An 18055-nucleotide genomic window follows, 5' to 3' on the forward strand; every position below is an offset into this window, starting at 1 on the left:
AAAATTTTTTTTGTTTCGCCATATTCTGAGAGCCATAACTTTTTTATTTTTCCATCAATTTAGCGATGTGAGGGCTTACATTTTGCAGGGCGAGCTGTAGTTTTCACTAATTCCATTTTGGGGTATATGCAACTTTTTGGTCACATTTTTGGAGCGCTAAGGTGACCAAAAACCAGCAATTTGCGTGGTTTTTTTTTTTAGTTTTTTTTTTACGGCATTCACCCAGCGGGTTAAACAACGTTATATTGTGATAGTTCAGACTTTTAAGGATGCGGCGATACTAGTTATGTTAGCTTTTACAACATTAATTTAGGGAAAAAAGGGGAAAAGGTTTTGTTTTTTAACTTTTAATACTTTATTAGATAATTACTTTATTTATTATTATTTTTTGTAACATAAAAAAACCCTTTAATTAACTGTTTTTTACTTTAACTTTTTTTATTTGTCCCCCTAGGAGACATGAAGCAGCGATCCACTGCATGATATACTGCAATACTAATGTATTAGTATATCGTGATACTGACAGTTGCCTTTGAAGCCCTGCCGCGGGGCGGGGCAATCTTGCCGCAGGGGGGCGGGAGCGATGACCCCCCTGAGTCTAACACTTTAAATGCCGCGGTCGCAATTGACCGCAACATTTAAGCTGTTAAATGGGTGGAATCAAAGTGATCTTCGATTCCGCCCGTTGCAGTGAGGTGTCGGCTGCGTAACACGGCCATCACCCGCTGTGTACGGAGTGAGCTCAGCCCGTGAGCTCACTCTATACTTCCCATACATACCTAACCCTTATCACGTACAGTTACGTGATATCGCGTTAAGGGGTTATAAATCAGCAGCACATCCTAAATTCCATGAAGATTTTTTCTCTGCTCCATGTGCATGAGGTTTTGACCACCCCATGCACGAGTTAGGGCTTATTCAGACTAACGTGTTAATCGTCCGTGTGATGGACATTTTTATAATGGCCATCACACGGCTGCATGTATTTCTATGGGGTTATTCACATGCTCGTTGCTTTAACGGACCGTGTGGAGGGCCTGTAAAAAAAATAGGACATGTCCTATTTTTGTGCATTTTCACGGATCCCTCAATAGACAAGTCTATGAGGGATCTGTGAAAACAGGTCCTGCACGGGTGCAAATCGGCCATGAAAAATGGTCGTTATTCACGGCTGATTTCACACACGTTCGTCTGAATATAGCCTTATATTGCAATTTGTAGTGAATTTTCAGTGCGCAATCCGCACTAAAAATAGGAGACAAGTAAGTGGCCTTATTCAGACGTCCACGTTCGAAATGTTATATACGGACAGTGTATCGGACATATTTCCCGGACCGACCACAGTTCAGGGAGCCGGGTTTCCCGCAGAGAGGCAGGGACTCCTATCAGCATTGATAACTGTGATGCTAGCAGTCCAGCTCCCTGAATTGTGGTCGGCCTGGGAAATACGGCCGATACACGCTCCGTATATCACGAACCAAACACGGCTGTCTGAATAAGGTCTTAATAAAGCTACACAGTGTGGTCAAATCCCATTTTTTTTGACACAATTTTTGCAAAATCGTGGCAAAAACGTGATTTGACCGCACTGTGAGAATATAGCCTAACAGCACTATTTTTTCATGTTGTGTATCCTTTTTTTAATGCAATTTTCTTAATCGCGACACATATCACGCGATTTTACTGTGATTTTTATATAATCGCGGCAAGATTGCGCCATTTTTGCCGCAATTGTGAAAATCACGGCAAAAAAAACGATAGGAAAGCGTAAAAACAAATAAAACCATTTTAACATACTTTATATTTTCTACAAGTGGGGTCAGAAAGAATTGGAAGCAGGATGCAGAGGGAGAAATACTCACCAGCCCGTAGGTCCAGGCGGCGGTGTAGAGAAGAAGCTGGGGGGCGGGATCTTCACACAGAGCTTCTGCACATGCTACATCTTCCCCGTCCAGTTCGTGAAGCAACAGGTCTGCAGGGGGGGCCGCAAGTGTTTGCGAGGGGGGGGCACGCGAGGGATGCGAGGGGGGGCGGACGACTGCCTGGCGGGCCCCTATTCTTCAGCCATGTGGCCGGGCCACTAACGGGAGTACTGCTAGTACTGCCCTGATGGCGGCCATGTGCACGATACCCAGCATACATACAGGAGGAGGCGGCCGGCCACGTCCACCTCCCCTGTCTCCTCTCGACGGTATGTATGTTTGTCCGCAAGTATATGCCAGATATATAGTAGTGTGTTAGGCTACTAGCTAACCCTTATGGCTGAATTAACTGTCCCTAACCTACTACAGTTGCGTCCCAACGTGCGTTTCGCCGAGTAACTTTCGGCTTCTTCTATAGTTAATTCAGCCACGAGGGTTAGCTAGTAGCCTTGTAGCTTGTAGTCATATAAGAGAACATGCAGCACACACAACTTATATATACATGCACAGAGAACAAATCAATTATTTAAAAAAAAGACCAAAAACAGTGAAAAAAAAAAATGGCCACGACATCATCTGTTACAAAATAGAAGAGTGTGATTGACATATGGAAGAACTAATGGTGGAGTGGCAGCAAGTATTCAGGGGGTAACGATGTAAAAGAGAATGGTTTCAGAAGAAGATTCACTTCACTCAGAGAAGTCTCCAGTAACATCCGTGACTCGTCTGTAAGTTAGGAAGATATAATTAATATAAGTTAGGAATACTATGACCTCTGTGGCTGGAATGGTATGATGGCTTTTACCGTGACCAGGTCTTGCCTGATTTTCATCAATACACTGAGTATCTGTAATGTCCGTGGCTGTGGGCTGTCAGCTCCGTTCTCCCCCTGACAGCCACAGCCACAAGTCGGCAAGCGCTGGCCCCAGCCTCCTCCTCAGGAGAAGCCAGCGCTTGCGTCTACTCAGCACAGCCGGATCTCGTATGGTGCAGCGCATGCACTGGACCTCGTTCATGAACTTTGACCCGTGAGTACTCTGGACTATAAGAGGGGTCCAGCCCCCTAGTTCGATGCCTGAGCTTTTTTGTGTATTCCTAGTCTGTCTTGCATATGGCCCCCTAGTGTTTCCTTGCTCCCAGTGTTCCTGTTCCTGTATCCTATAACTTGTATCCTGATCTAGTGCTGTGCTGCGTTGTATACGACACCTGTTCTGCTTCTCCACACCTGACCTCCACCTGCTGCCAAGTTCCTGCCAATCCTGCCTTGCTACTGTCCTAGCTGCCACAGGTACCCTATACGAACTATAGACTTTGACCTACGTCCTGTTGGCCAGCTGCCTTACTGCCAAGGCGGTACGGCCCAGTGGGTCCACAGACCCCTCGTGACAGTAAGCTCAGGCCATGTACCCCGCTGGTCGATCCAAGACCATGACGACGTCACAGGAGATGCGGGTGGATTTGCTGGACCTCCAGTTCTCGACAGGACCAACTCCTCCAGGCTTTGAACATTCTTGTACGTCAGCAGGAGGCTCGAGCTGCTGTTCCTCCTACTACACCTCCTGGCAGTGTTGATCCTCAGACTACACCTCCTGGCAGTGTCGACCCGCGTTTTTCTTTGCCTCTTCCGGACCGCTATGATGGAGACGCAGGTTCCTGTCATGGATTTTTTAACCAGTGCCAGATCCATTTCAGCCTGTATTTTAGGACATTTTCATCTGATGGCGCAAGGGTCGCTTTCATCATCTCTCTCCTCACTGGCAAGGCTCTTACATGGGCGAACCCTATCTGGGAGAGACAAGGACCAGAGACCCGTGACTTCCAAGCCTTTCTCGGGACTTTTCAAATGGTGTTTGAGGAGCCTCGACGGGTCTCATCTGCAGCGGCTACCTTGATTAGACTATGCCAAGGAGACACCTCCGTGTGCGAGTACGCCATCCACTTCCGCACCCTGGTGGGAGAACTGTTATGGAACAATGAGGCCTTGGTAGCTGCATTCTGGCATGGACTGTCTCCTAAAATTAAGGGCGAACTTGCCGCTCGAGACCTGCCATCTACCCTGGATGACCTCATCCTTCTGTCCGCTCGGATTGATATGCGGATCCGAGAACGCCTCCAAGAGGTTCGTCGGGAGAGAGACCCACCTAGTCTAGTACCTACTCTGCAGCAACCCCTGCTGTCCTCAGATGTCGATCCTCCTAAGGAGTCCGTGATGATGGACAGGGGTAAGCTATCCATCCAGGAGAGACAACGCAGACGCACTTCGGGACTTTGTCTTTATTGCGGCCTCGGTGGCCATCTTTTGCGCCTGTGCCCCCAAAAGCCCCAAAGCCTAGGGTTGCTAGGAGTGACAACCCTGGATAAAAAAGGACTTCCGTCCAAATTGTCCATACCAGTGACCATAGTGTCCGGCGAGAAAACGCATCAGGTCTCTGCGTATCTGGACTCTGGATCCGCTGCTAATTTCATCCGTAGAGACCTGGTGGACCTTCTTCAATTGCCTACCACCCCTCCCTATGGAGAGCCCATTGACAATTGCTTCAGTGGATGGTCTACCCCTGCCAGACCCAGTTATTGCTGTGACCAAACCACTGAGGTTCCAAGTAGGGGCTCTCCACTACGAACTGCTGTCGTTCTATGTCCTACCCAGAGCCGTTGATCCTGTGTTGCTGGGCCTGCCTTGGCTCTGATTGCATGCTGCAGTCCTGGACTGGAACTCTGGAGGGGTTCTCCAGTCGGGCCCGAATGTCACAGTCGTTGCCTGGAACCGATTCGTTCGGCTCAGCCTCCTATGCCTCAGTCACTGGCAAGATTGCCTAGTCATTTTGCTTCATTTGCGGACGTCTTCAGCAAGAAAGAGGCGGAAACACTGCCCCCACATCGGGCGTATGACTGTCCTATCGAGCTGGTTCCTGGTGCTTCCCTTCCCCGTGGCAGGGTATATCCTCTCTCTCTGCCAGAGACTCTATGTCCGCCTATATTAGAGAGAACTTAGAGCAGGGCTTCATACGCAAGTCTTCTTCTTCGTCAAAAAGAAGGATGGTTCTCTTCGTCCCTGTATAGACTACCGGGGTCTCAACCAGATCACGGTGAAAACTAAATATCCATTGCAGGGGCATAACTACCGCAGTAGCAGCCGTAGCAGCTGCTACGGGGCCCGTAGTGTCAGAGGGGCCTGGGCCACCTAGCACACTATGTCCTGACGTCAGCATCCTGACGTATGTAGCAGAGGCGTGGAGTTTGAAGGGAGCTGGAAACCACTGGCTTTCAGGTAAATACAAGTGAATAGGGGATGTGCAGCATTCCTTAGATTGTATGCAGCACATCCTCCGTAGTCCTCGAACGATCTCCTCCCCTCTCTGCACTGTGTACAGCAACTGCCGAAGCTTCCTCCAGCGGTCGGGTCGGAGAAGAAAGAGGAGGCAGGCTCACGAGTCACAGCAGTCTTAGATAAACAGCATGTCGGGACAAGAGGAAACTTTGCCTTTTCTGTGCCGTCTCTCTCCTCCGTTATTTCTGCAGCTGGTTATCAGCTGCTTTTTTTTTTTATCTATGCTCCTATCCACGGGTGTCCTGGGGTGGGGGAAGTGTAAAAGTATCCCATCTGTGAACCTGGACTGCCTACATGACAGATCTATCATAAAAGGTTAGGTCATATATGAGTCTGTATAAGTGCTCATGTATTTGTGTGTATATGTATGTATGTGTATATATATATATATATATATATATATATATATATATACATATATATATATATTTATTTATTTATTTCATGTGTGTATATATGTGTGTGTGTGTGTGTGTGTGTGTGTGTGAATATATGAGTGTGTATATTTGTTATTTATATATGTATGATACTGCAATTGTAACGAGAAATGTATATGTATATATTAATGTACTTTATTTTTTATGTTATTGTATATATATTCCCCAGCCCCAAAAAGATTAAAGGGTACCTCCAATGTTGCTGTGTTCCTGGCATTCTTTAAATTTAAATCTTTTTGGCAGTTCCGGTAGTATTGCTGCAATTATATGACGGTCAATATTGTAGATAAGCTTTAGTGCGTCATACGGTTGCCTTGTCAACAGTACTGCCCGATCTGCCAGCTGAATCTTCCGTTGTCAGGTATAAACTTCTAGTGGGGGACGAGAACACCAGCAACATTGGAGGTACCCAGTGGCTTAACTACTGCTGTAGCAGCCATAGCGGCTGCTACGGGGCTCGCAGCATGAGGGGGCTCGTGCCACCTGGCCCGACACATAACATTATGTGCTGGGTTGCGTGGCATGGGCCCCCTCACTCCCGGTGGCGTCACTAGCACCGGGCAGCCGGGGCCTCTGGCGACTGCCATGTTTAATTGTATCTGCGTCCTTTGGACGAGGATACAATTGAACACTATTGCAGAGCAGGGAGATAGCTCCCTGCTCTGACGTTTACTAGACTACAGGCCATGTTAGGCACACAGCCTATAAGGTGCAGGGACAGGATCCCTGTGCAGGCCAGCCTGGTGATGTGATTATTAAGCTGGCCTATGCAAATGTCCCGTCTCAGGCTGCGGAGGAGCTGAGGCTCCATTCGTCGCGGGTACAGGGCTGAGCATAAGTTTTTTTTTATTTGTTTGGGGTGGCACTACCTACAAGTGGGGGCTCCTTGGGCTATGCGGCACTATCTACAATGGGGGCTGTGTGGCACTATCTACAGGAGTGTGTCCCGGTGCTTTAAGTTTTGGGTCAGTTTTTTTTTCAGCTATTACGACTATGAAAGAACATAATTATGTGATAACAGATGTTAGAAAATCAGTGCTAAACTGTTTGTTACAATTTTTGTAACCCTGTAACTAAAGTTTAATAAGAGTACACTAGTGGCCTAGCTGTATTTTTACATTGCACACAAAACTGCTAAATGTTCATTGTTGGGGGGTGGGGGGTGTAAGATGTGGGGTGGGGGGGTGTTTGTTCCGTGCGATGTGGGCCCAGTCAAAAGTTTGCTATGGGGCCCAGTCTTTCCTAGTTACGCCTCTGATCTATTGCCATTGATCTCAGAATTATTTGACCGTATACGTGGTGCCAAGATTTTTTCCAAGTTGGACCTGCGGGGTGGGGGGCTTACAACCTAATCCGGATTCGCCAGGGTGACGAATGGAAGACGGCATTTAACACTCGGGACAGACAGTATGAATATCTAGTAATGCCCTTTGGCTTGTGTAATGCCCCCGCGGTCTTCCAGGAGTTTATTAATGACATTTTCCGTGACATCCTCTATGTTTGTGTAGTAGTCTATCTTGATGACATCTTCATTTTTTCTCCAGATCCTATGACTCATCAGAAGCAAGTCCGTCAAGTCTTGCTGCGGTTAAGGGAAAATCATCTGTACGCCAAATTGAAGAAGTGCGTATTTGAGAGAGATGCTCTACCCTTCCTGGGCTACATCATCTCGTATAGAGGTCTCAAGATGGATCCTGAAAAGGTAAAGTCCGTCCTGGAATGGCCATGTCCTCAAAGCTTGAGGGCCATACAGCGCTTTCTGGGATTCGCCAATTTTTACAGACAGTTCATCCCAATCTTCTCTTCACTGACATCTCTAATCCCTATCTCTAACCTCACCAAGAAGGGCATGAACGCCAAGGTGTGGACTCCTGAGGCAGAGTCCGCATTCAATACCCTGAAGAGTGCCTTCACGTCAGCCTCTATCCTCCATCATCCAGACGTTTCCCTACAGTTCTCGTTGGAGGTGGATGTGTCCTCTGTCGGTGCTGGCGCACTCCTGTTACAAAGAGTTTCCAAGGGCAACTCTAGGGTATGTGGATATTTCTCTCAGCTATTCTCTTCCGCAGAGCGCAACTACTCGATTGGGGATCGGGAGTTACTGGCCATCAAATTGGCCCTGGAGGAGTGGAGACATCTACTAGAGGGCGCAGCTCACCCCATCCTGATTTTTACGGACCACAAGAACCTCACCTACCTATAGACAGCCCAATGGCTGAATCCTCGTCAGGCCTGGTGGGCACTGTTCTTTGCCAGGTTCCAGTTTGAGCTGCATTATCGCCCGGCTGACAAGAATGTAAGGGCCGATGCTTTGTCCAGGTCCTTTGAGACAGAAGACACTATGGAGATGCCCCAGAACATTATCGACCCATCATGTATGGTTTCAGGCAATCCACTGCAAGTTGGGGACATCCCTCCAGGGAGGACTTTTGTGCGGATGGCTGACCGAAGGACAGTCCTCCGCTGGGGACATGCCTCTAGACTGGCAGGTCACGCGGGGACTCATAAGACCTGGGATTTGATTGCCCGTCATTTCTGGTGGTCCACGCTGCCCAAAGATGTTATGGAATTTGTTTCCTCCTGCTCTTTGTGTGCAGCTAACAAGGTCGCTCACTCCAGACCGCTGGTCTGCTCCAGCCATTGTCTGTCCCCGATGCTCCCTGGCAGCATATAGCTATGGACTTTGTTACTGACCTGCCTCTCTCTGCCGGATGCAGTACTGTCTAGGTGGTGGTGGATAGATTTTCGAAAATGGCCTACTTTGTTCCTCTGACCGGTCTTCCATCTGCTCCTCAACTGGCCAAGCTGTTTATCCAACACATCTTCCGCCTGCACGGCTTGCCGCAGCATATTGTGTCTGATCGGGGGGTTCAGTTCACCTCGAGGTTCTGAAGAGCCCTCTGTGGACTTCTAGGTGTAAAGTTGGACTTTTCCTCGGCCTACCATCCTCAGTCCAATGGACAGGTCGAGAGGATCAATCAAATCTTGTAGAACTACCTGCGTCACTTCGTCTCTAGGCAACATGATGACTGGGTGCAGTTGCTTCCGTGGGCTGAATTCTCCTACAACAATCATACCAGCGAGTCCACAAGGAACACTCCGTTCTTCATAGTCCTTGACCAACACCCACGAATACCTCTCCCGGTTCCTGATTCATCCAAGGTACCAGCTGCTGACGTGGCCTTTAGGGACTTTCTACAGATTTGGCGGCAGACTCGATCCTCCATCCTGCTGGCAGTTGAACGTATGAAACGGAGGGCTGACACAAGGAGAAGAGAACCGCCTCAGTTTCTTCCTGGCACAAAGGTCTGGCTGTCCTCCAGGAACATTCGACTAAGAGTGCCATCATGCAAGTTTGCTCCCAGGTTCCTCGGAACATTCGAGATCCTACAACAGATCAACCCTGTCGCCTATAAGCTTTGGCTGCCTCCTACCCTCAAGATCCCCAACTCCTTCCATGTATCCCTCCTGAAGCTAGTGGTCCTGAACCGCTACACCAAGACTCCTAGCCCTGTGGTTGTCGCCAGCGCTTGCCGACTCGTGGCTGCGGCTGTCAGGGGGAGAACGGAGCTGACAGCCCGCAGCCACGGACATTACAGTATCAAGGAAAGCGGAGGGAAAACGTAGGCCAGCCTGAAACTCCTAGGGGTGCACACGGCATCCACTGCCAAGGGATTGTCTCCCTGATAAAGGGAGAGAAATATTTCCACCAGGCGCTGAACCTGTTCGCCGTGAGATCAATCGCTGGCACTTCCCACATTCTGGTAATCTGCTTGAAGAACTCTAGATTCAGAGTCATTGCTCCCGGGACTGTTAGACTTCGATTCAGTCGGTTGAGAGAGCCTTGAATACGTACAGCAGGCGATGGGTAGGTTCAACTCTATCCATATCAAGACCTTTCCCACCTCCCTGAGAAGGGGTTCTGATCGGGTGCCACCCTGCCTGATGTTATAATATCCAACTTTACACGGACTGCTTTCCCCTGGACTTGTAGAGTATATAATATGGTTTTGAGTTCCTTTAGGATCAAGGACATAGAGCTCTAGAGGGGACTCATTGAGGCCCGGACTGTATACCTGTAACGACCGCAGTCACGGATTGCCGCTTTCTCTCATCTCCCAGCGGCCTCGACCAAAGAACTCTGACTTCCTGCAGGCGTCTCCCTCCCCAGAGACGCCAGCACATGCGGCCGTACTGCTCTGCAGTGTCCGCACATGTAAAAAGTTCCCTAACCTCTATCTTTAAATAAATAAAAAACAGATACGATTAGGCATCCCTCAAACATCTCCTTTATGTTATTATAAGGCATTTACTGAATATACGGTATTCTCTCTTATGGAATAAAGGGCATATTTGCCCTCATCCTCGGATTACATGACAGGGTTTGAACACTGGATAAGAACAGGTGTGTGGTCATGCTCAGTAGGAATAGACAGACGCCGAGATTCGGCATCGAGACATAGGTACTATGACTGTCATGGATCTTCAGATAGTGAGTCATTAATTAGAATGTAAATTATGTCATATGTTTGCATAAAATTTGATTGATCAATTAAAGATGGGACATTGAATTGAAGGGTCAGTGTATGCACTAGTTCTTAAATGTTTGTCACTATGCACTTTTTTTTCTCACTGTAGAGATGTATGCTATATGTCTCTTATATTTTATATAAATGTCTATTTATAATGTTATTCACTTAACGAATGTAAGTATGTGATCTTATGGAACACCCTATTTAGACCTCATGTTACATATTGTTGTAACTGCTTGAGAAAGGTCCGGATTGGGACTGAAACATTGCACTTTGCCATATGGGTGAATAAAAGCTTTTTCACTTTTTTTGATACCAAGACGTGGAGTTCTGCCTATTCTTTGAAATCCTAAATTCCTTGGACTATTGGTCATAGTCTGGAGGCTTGCACACGCACATCCTTTAACCCCTTCCCGCTATTGGGCGTAACTGTACGCCCGAAAACCAAGTGAGTTCCCGCAGACGGGTGTACAGTTACGCCCTGGAGAAAAAGCGAGCACAGGAGCTGTGCGCGCTTTATCTTCAGCGGCTGTCAGCTGTTATACACAGCTGACATGCCGCTGCAATGGCTGCGATGGCTGTTACCGCCGATCGCACCCATTTAACCCCATCAATGCGGCTGTCAATGACGTCCGCCGCATTGAAGTGGTTGACAGAGGGAGGGAGCTCCCTCTGTAACCCCCGGGCCCCCCCGCGATGGATCGCGGGTGGCGTTTGTTGCTATGGCAACCAGGAAGCCGTTACTAGGCTTCCTGGTTGCCAAGGTACGGTAGCCTATTATGTCCTGCCCGAGGCAGGACCTAATACACTAACTGTCAAATGAAAAATGACAGTTACGATGCACTGCACTACATAAGTAGTGCAGTGCATCGTACCGGGGATCAGAAGACCAGATCTTCAAGTCCCCAGGTCAGTGTAAAAGAAAAAGTAAAAAATGTAAAAAAAAATGTGAAAGAAAAATAAATAAAAAGTTAATAAATAATAAATAAATAATAAAAACAACACTTGCCCTGTTTCCCTGATCAACTCCTTTATTATTACAAAAAAAATGAAAATATGAAAAAAAAACTATACATAATAGGTATGGCCGCGTTCGGAACGGCCTGATCTATAAAAATATCACATTATTTTTACCGCGAGGTGAACACCGTAAATTTTTTTAATAAAAAGCAATGACAGCATTTTATTTTTTGGTCATCTTGTCTCAAAAAATTTTTAATAAAAAGTGCAAGTTATGCAAAATGGTACCAATAGAACTACAGTTCGTCACGCATAAAACAAGCCGTCCCTCAGCGATATCAACGAAAAAAGAAATGGCTGTCAGAAAATGGCGACACTAAAACATGATTTTTTTTAGAAAAGAGTATTTTTATTGTGGGAACGTAGTGAAACGTAAAAAAATGAAATAAATTTGGTGTCGCTGTAATCGTATCGCCCCGCGGAATAAAGTTAACATGTTGTTTATACTGCACGGTGAACACTGTAAAAAACAAACAAAAAAGAAACGTGCTGGAATGGCTGTTTTTTGGTTTCCTCATCTCCCAAAAAATGGAATAAATAGTGATAAAAAAATCGCATGTACCCCAAAATGGAACCAATAAAAATTACAGCTCGTTCCACAAAAAACGCGCCCTCACACAGCTCCGTCAACGGAAAAATAACACGTTATGACTCTCAAAACGCAATGATGCAAAATGATTCTAAATGACGGCCCAGACTCATTTTTAGGTCCAGTAGAATTTTACTAAATACCCCACATCATCATTTGCTGGACCCCACAGGTGGACCCTGTAGATGCAGCGGTGATGAGGAAACTTTAAGGCCTTGTGCGGCTTATAGGGCTAGTGAAGAAGTCAAAGATTAGGCAATAACGGAGCGCAGATATTTTGTATAATACCCAATAAACCCGGCCTGTGTATAAAGGATTGGTTCAAAGCGTACCACACCAATCCATGGATTATTCATTCTCCCCATTATTACATCATCCTATTATGACCTGTTGCACTCCGCCCAGCTTACATATGCCCTGATGTACTCCACCCAACTTACATATACCCTGATGTACTCCGCACAGCTTACATATACCCTGATGTACGCCTCACAGCTTACATATACCCTGATGTACTCCTCACATATTACATATATCCTGATGTACTACGCACAGCTTACATATATCCTGATGTACTCCGCACAGCTTACATATATCCTGATGTACTCCACGCATATTACATATACCCTGATGTACTCCGCACAGCTTACATATATCCTGAAGTACTCCTCACAGCTTACATATGCCCTGATGTAGTCCGCCCAGCTTACATATGCCCTGATGCACTCCGCCCAGTTTACATATACCCTGATGTACTCCGCCCAGATTACATATACCCTGATGTACTCCGCCCAGCTCACATATGCCCCCACATTATAAGCTGAAATACCACTAATACACCAAGCAAAATCTGCGCTTCAAAAGCCAAATGGGGGTCCAACTGAGCCTGGCAGTGTACCCAAACGGCAATTTCTGACCACATATGGGGTATTACTGTATTCTGGAGAAACCGCTTAAAAATGTATGGGATGTGTGTCTACGGTGGTACAAGCTGGGCACAACACATTGGGCACTGAAATGGCATATTTGTGGAAAACAGCAATTTTCAATCTGCAACATCTATTGTTTACTCATTTTTGCAAAACACTTGTGCGGTCAAAATGCTCAATACACCCCTAGATCAAGTCTTTGAGGGATCTAGTTTCCAAAATGGGGTAATTTTTCGGGGGTACCACTGTACTGGTAAGAAGAAATGAAGGGAGGAAACCTCCAGCTCACCAGTATGTGCGTCTCCTGACTCTCTGCTCGGATTCCCGCTACGGCTGGCGGTATATAATGGAAAAAACAAAGGAAGTAATCCAGCGCTGAGTCCAGTTGTGAGTTAAAAAGGAAACGTTGTTCCCATCTTTATTGAAGTAGTATGATTAAAAATCGTAGGGAGACGCAGTCCCAGAAAAATTGTGAGTAGGCGGTGTGCCCTGGCCTACGCGTTTCGAGCAGCTCCTGTGCTCTTAATCATGGCAAAGAAGTGTGAGGACAACCATCCTCCTGTCTGCTTAATAAGCGTAACCAATGAGTACGCAGGAAAAACAGGTGAATAGTTAACCCTAGCTGCTGATTAACTTCTCAGGTGAGATACTCCTGTATATGGATAAGATACGGGAAGTATATATTAAACATAGAGAGGAAAACCCTTTCTATGAACCCGTACTGTTAACACATCAGATGGTAAAAGAATATAGAAATTACAACTGTATTAAAACCAGTTCAGGGATACTCAAAACTACAGCATATAGTATACTGGGTTAGATAATAAATATAGCAGTCAGGACGACTTAGTCCCCACAGTTCTCACAACGTATATCACAGATGTTATCAATTCAGTATACGGAATTTAAAAACAACAACACATATTAATGGTTTAGCTCAGTCAGAAGTATAACATTCTCCAACAAATACATATATAAGGTATTGAAATATATAATATAAGCATCCAAAAACATATCGAAAATACAATTAAAAAGAGAAAACGGGAATGTAGTTCCCGTTAAAGTAAAATATAAATCGATTTACACAAATATGATCTAGATAAAGGTATGTAAACTATATAGTAATAATAATTACATGTTGTAAATATAATTCAGTTCATCTCATAATCCCAAAAAAAATTATATCTATTTCCATGAGTTTTATATTGGAATTGAACAGAAAAAACAACCAGGTCTGAACAGGTGTATAGAATATTCATGCGTTTTGTTCCGAATGTATGCAAAATCATTCTCAATGTTTCCTATACTGATTTATTTCAAAAAAGAGACATGTTTTCTGAGTCTACATTAAAAAAGAGTATTCCCAAAATTATTCCTGAAAATCTATATGACGTCAAACAGTGTCGGAGAACCCTCATTGTGTACCATATCTATTTGGCATTACGTACTTATGTATAATATACTTTATCCCTAGGTGTGTGACAACATTCGCAACAGGACATTGCTGGAGATATAAGCCGATTCTCACAGAGAGGAAAAAGCACGATGCCCATGATTTATCTATAATCAAGATAGAATGCAACCTGAAACTGCATATCCAGAATATCAATGCATAAGGACCTGTTTTTATACAATAAATTCTACAATATATAGAATAAGAAAATGAAACATATGTATATATTAGCTACCTCTGATGAAATGTAACTATAGATGTAAATATCAAAAAATAAACAGAATTCATTCTACACTAGATCTGGTATTCAATAATTCTGGATTGTATCTCACGGGAAAAATACTCCACACAGGGAATGTTGCTTGGACATCTAGATGTCATAGTTGTCCTTGCCCGACTAAATGAAACTGACATTAATGTATTTTCACTGAAAAATTGATAATGAATGTCGTTCCAATATTGTTAAATATAGTTCACCGCCTGAAAGAACGATTAAAATGTAAAGTTTATTAATAGTATTTATAAAATTGTGGCTCAACCAGCCACTGATACCAGACCAGGCATAAGCAAGCGATTAGCGACAAGAGAAAATGGTTCAGAGTGAATGATGTATCTCACACCTAAATAGCACTTCCCCTGCTAATAGTATAAATTCCGCTAAAACCTTGCCAAAAATCACTATCTATACAGATCCTACGCGTTTCCTCATCACACTTAAGGTGATGTTTCCTCAGGGATTCATAGATATAAATTGTAGTTAAATTCTAAAGTGTTTCAATGGTTGCAATGTTACAGCACTGGATAGCACTGTTCATGTGCTGATTATTAGCCTCCAGGCGCATGCACGGCTCTAATACACTGTCCGTACACGCGCCGAAAAGACCCATGGTTTAAAAGGCTGAGAGCCCACCCTCAAAAGGTCGTCCCCGGGGGAAGCCACCAATCCGCGTCCTACACGACAGCCTGTGACGTGCCGGAGGCGGCTCCCCCGGACCTAGCAACCAGTGAGGGTTCCTGAACGCCGAACGCGTCCATAGTAACTAGGGGACGCTAGACGCGGCTCCTGAACTGTCAGTCGACAGCAATACACATACGAATACAGTTAATGTAATACACGGCAGTGTAAAAGAACCAGGCCGTGTAAGTACAATGGGAGAGGTGAGCCCTCATGAGAGCCGTCTTAGTAGGAGACAATGCTCTCGAACGTGACACAGTAAGTGTCCTATTATCCCAGACGTCAGCCAGGGATCACAGATGCATCCAGACAGCGTATATAGCATCGCCGAAAAGGTATGCTAGGTACAAGTTATGGGGGATCCACAATATTAATCATCCCGTCCCAGTTTACCTTAGAAGATCGCACGCACAGGCACAACTCGCGCCCACTGACCAGTGGTACACAGGAAGAATCAACTGGTAGCATACTCAAGTGGTATCAAAATCAGAAGTAAGAGTATACTGAGTCAGAAGAGCCGGGAGAGCTAGAACATGTGAGAAACGCGGAAAAACGCGTTCAAAAACGCATGGTGTGCATGGAGGACAAGGGCCGATTGATCCACAGATACCCAGGAGTGGCATATATTGTAAATATGGAAGACTCCCTACATGACCCAGCAAGCCATAGGGTCACATTATGTGATTAAAGGAAACAAGAGTAAGAGATTTGTTCGTTAATGCCATGAGGGTTAATTGTCTGCATTCTAAAAATCCATTCTGCCTCTTTTTGTAATATCTTCTTATCCAGGTCCCCCCCTCTTAGGAGGGGTCTCACATGTTCTATTCCCTGGAAGACAAGGGCAGTAGCATCCCCATCATGGCAGGACCACACGTGTCTTGATACCGGGGTGTCCACTTTCCTTCTGACATCCCCAATGTGGTCCCGAATCCTTCTCCTAAATTCCCTTTTGGTCTTACCCACATATTGTAGGCCACACTTACAGGTAATCAAGTAAACAATGCCCTTTGTTTTGCAGTTTATGAATGACCTGTTGTCAAAGGTTTTACCAGTTTGGGTGCTCGTGAAGTTCTTACTACATAATATGGACACACAGGCTTTGCATGTTCCACATCTGTATGTCCCTTTGGTACTGTTAACCAGCCAGGTACTACACGGTATCATCGGTTGTAAATGGCTATGGACCAGTCGGTCCCTGAGATTACGTCCCCTTCTATAGGTAATGAGCGGGGCATCCCCAACAATGGCCCCCACATCTGGATCTACCTTAAGAATGCCCCAGAAGCGTTTGAGCACTTCCCTGACCTCTCTGTTGGCCGAGTCAAAAGTACCAATGACCCTGATTTGTTCTTCATTTGTTTCCCTCGGTTTTGGGTTAAGCAGGTCCTCTCTATTGCACCCAAGTGCATTCTGATATGCCCCTCTCAACACATCCCTGGGGTATCCCCTATGTCTAAATCTGTTCTCTAGATCACGTGCGGATATCCTAAAATCGGTAATAGTAGAGCAATTCCTCCGTGCCCTGAGGTATTGGCCCTTTGGTATCCCTCTCTTTAAGTTAGAAGGGTGCCAGCTTTCCCACCGTAGTAGGCTATTGGTCGCCGTCTCCTTGCGATACATATTGGTCTCCAGAATCCCCATGTCCGTCTTAGAGATCGTAATGTCCAGAAAGGTGATCCTAGTGTCTTGAATCTCAGATGTAAAGAAAAGACCTAATTCATTGGCATTCAAGATCTCCACAAATTCCTTAAATTCCTCCCTGGTCCCTGTCCAAAGGATAAGGACATCATCTATAAATCTCAGCCAGAGCAAGATAGATGATGACCATTTGTCCATCAACTCACTGAACACAACCTCTTTTTCCCACCAACCCAGATATAGGTTGGCAAAGGTGGGTGCACATGGACTACCCATAGCTACTCCTCTGAGTTGATGGTAGATCTTCTGATCAAATAAAAAGAAGTTGTGTTCTAGGACAAACCTGAGTAGCTCAATCACAAATTTATTGTGGGCCTGGTATTGTATCCCTTTATCCATCAGGAAGTGTTCAATAGCTCTACACCCCTGATTATGTGGAATGGAGCTATAAAGTGACTCAACGTCAAGAGATGCCAATAGAGTCTCACCATCGCAGCGTATACCCTCAAGCTTTCTCAGCACATCCATTGTGTCCCTCACATAAGATGGCAGGGACACAACGAACGGCCTAAGCACCTGATCAAGGTACAGGCTAGCGTTTTGTGTGAGGCTCTCAATCCCCGATACAATGGGACGACCCTTCAACGGGTTCACCCCCTTATGTACCTTAGGTAAGCTATAAAACGTTGCCGTTTGTGGGTACTCTGTTAGAATGAATTTCATTTCCCTATCATTGATAAGGTTATCCGATTTCGCCGGACCAAGGATGTCCTTTAATTTCTCTTTGAAAGTGGTCATCGGGTTACTGGCAAGGACCCCATAGCAGTTATGATCATCCAAAATATCGTGGCACATCCTGCTATATTGTGATCGATTCATCACCACTATATTCCCCCCTTTGTCAGAGGGTTTTATAATGATATTGTCATCCCTCTCTAGAGATAACAGAGCTGCCATCTCTCTAGTGGAAAAGTTAGAGCCATGCTCCTTTTGATTGATTAATTTAAGTTGGTCCTCCACTACCTTAACAAAAACATCAATGGGGGTGTTGTCACTAAGGGGTGCATATTTAGTTGACGGGACCCTTAGCTCTGTAAATGGGCCCTTGCCCTCCTCCCTGTGACCCTCCTCCCATAGATCCTCCAGCAGTCTAAAATGTGGGAGATCTTCTTCCATGATTCCTAATTCAAGGCATTGCCGTTTGTTATGCATCTTAAAAAACTTTTTCCACTTAAGTTTCCTGGCAAAGAGG

The sequence above is a fragment of the Rhinoderma darwinii genome, chromosome 2 (genome assembly GCF_050947455.1).
Source record: "Rhinoderma darwinii isolate aRhiDar2 chromosome 2, aRhiDar2.hap1, whole genome shotgun sequence".
NCBI lineage: Eukaryota > Metazoa > Chordata > Amphibia > Anura > Rhinodermatidae > Rhinoderma > Rhinoderma darwinii.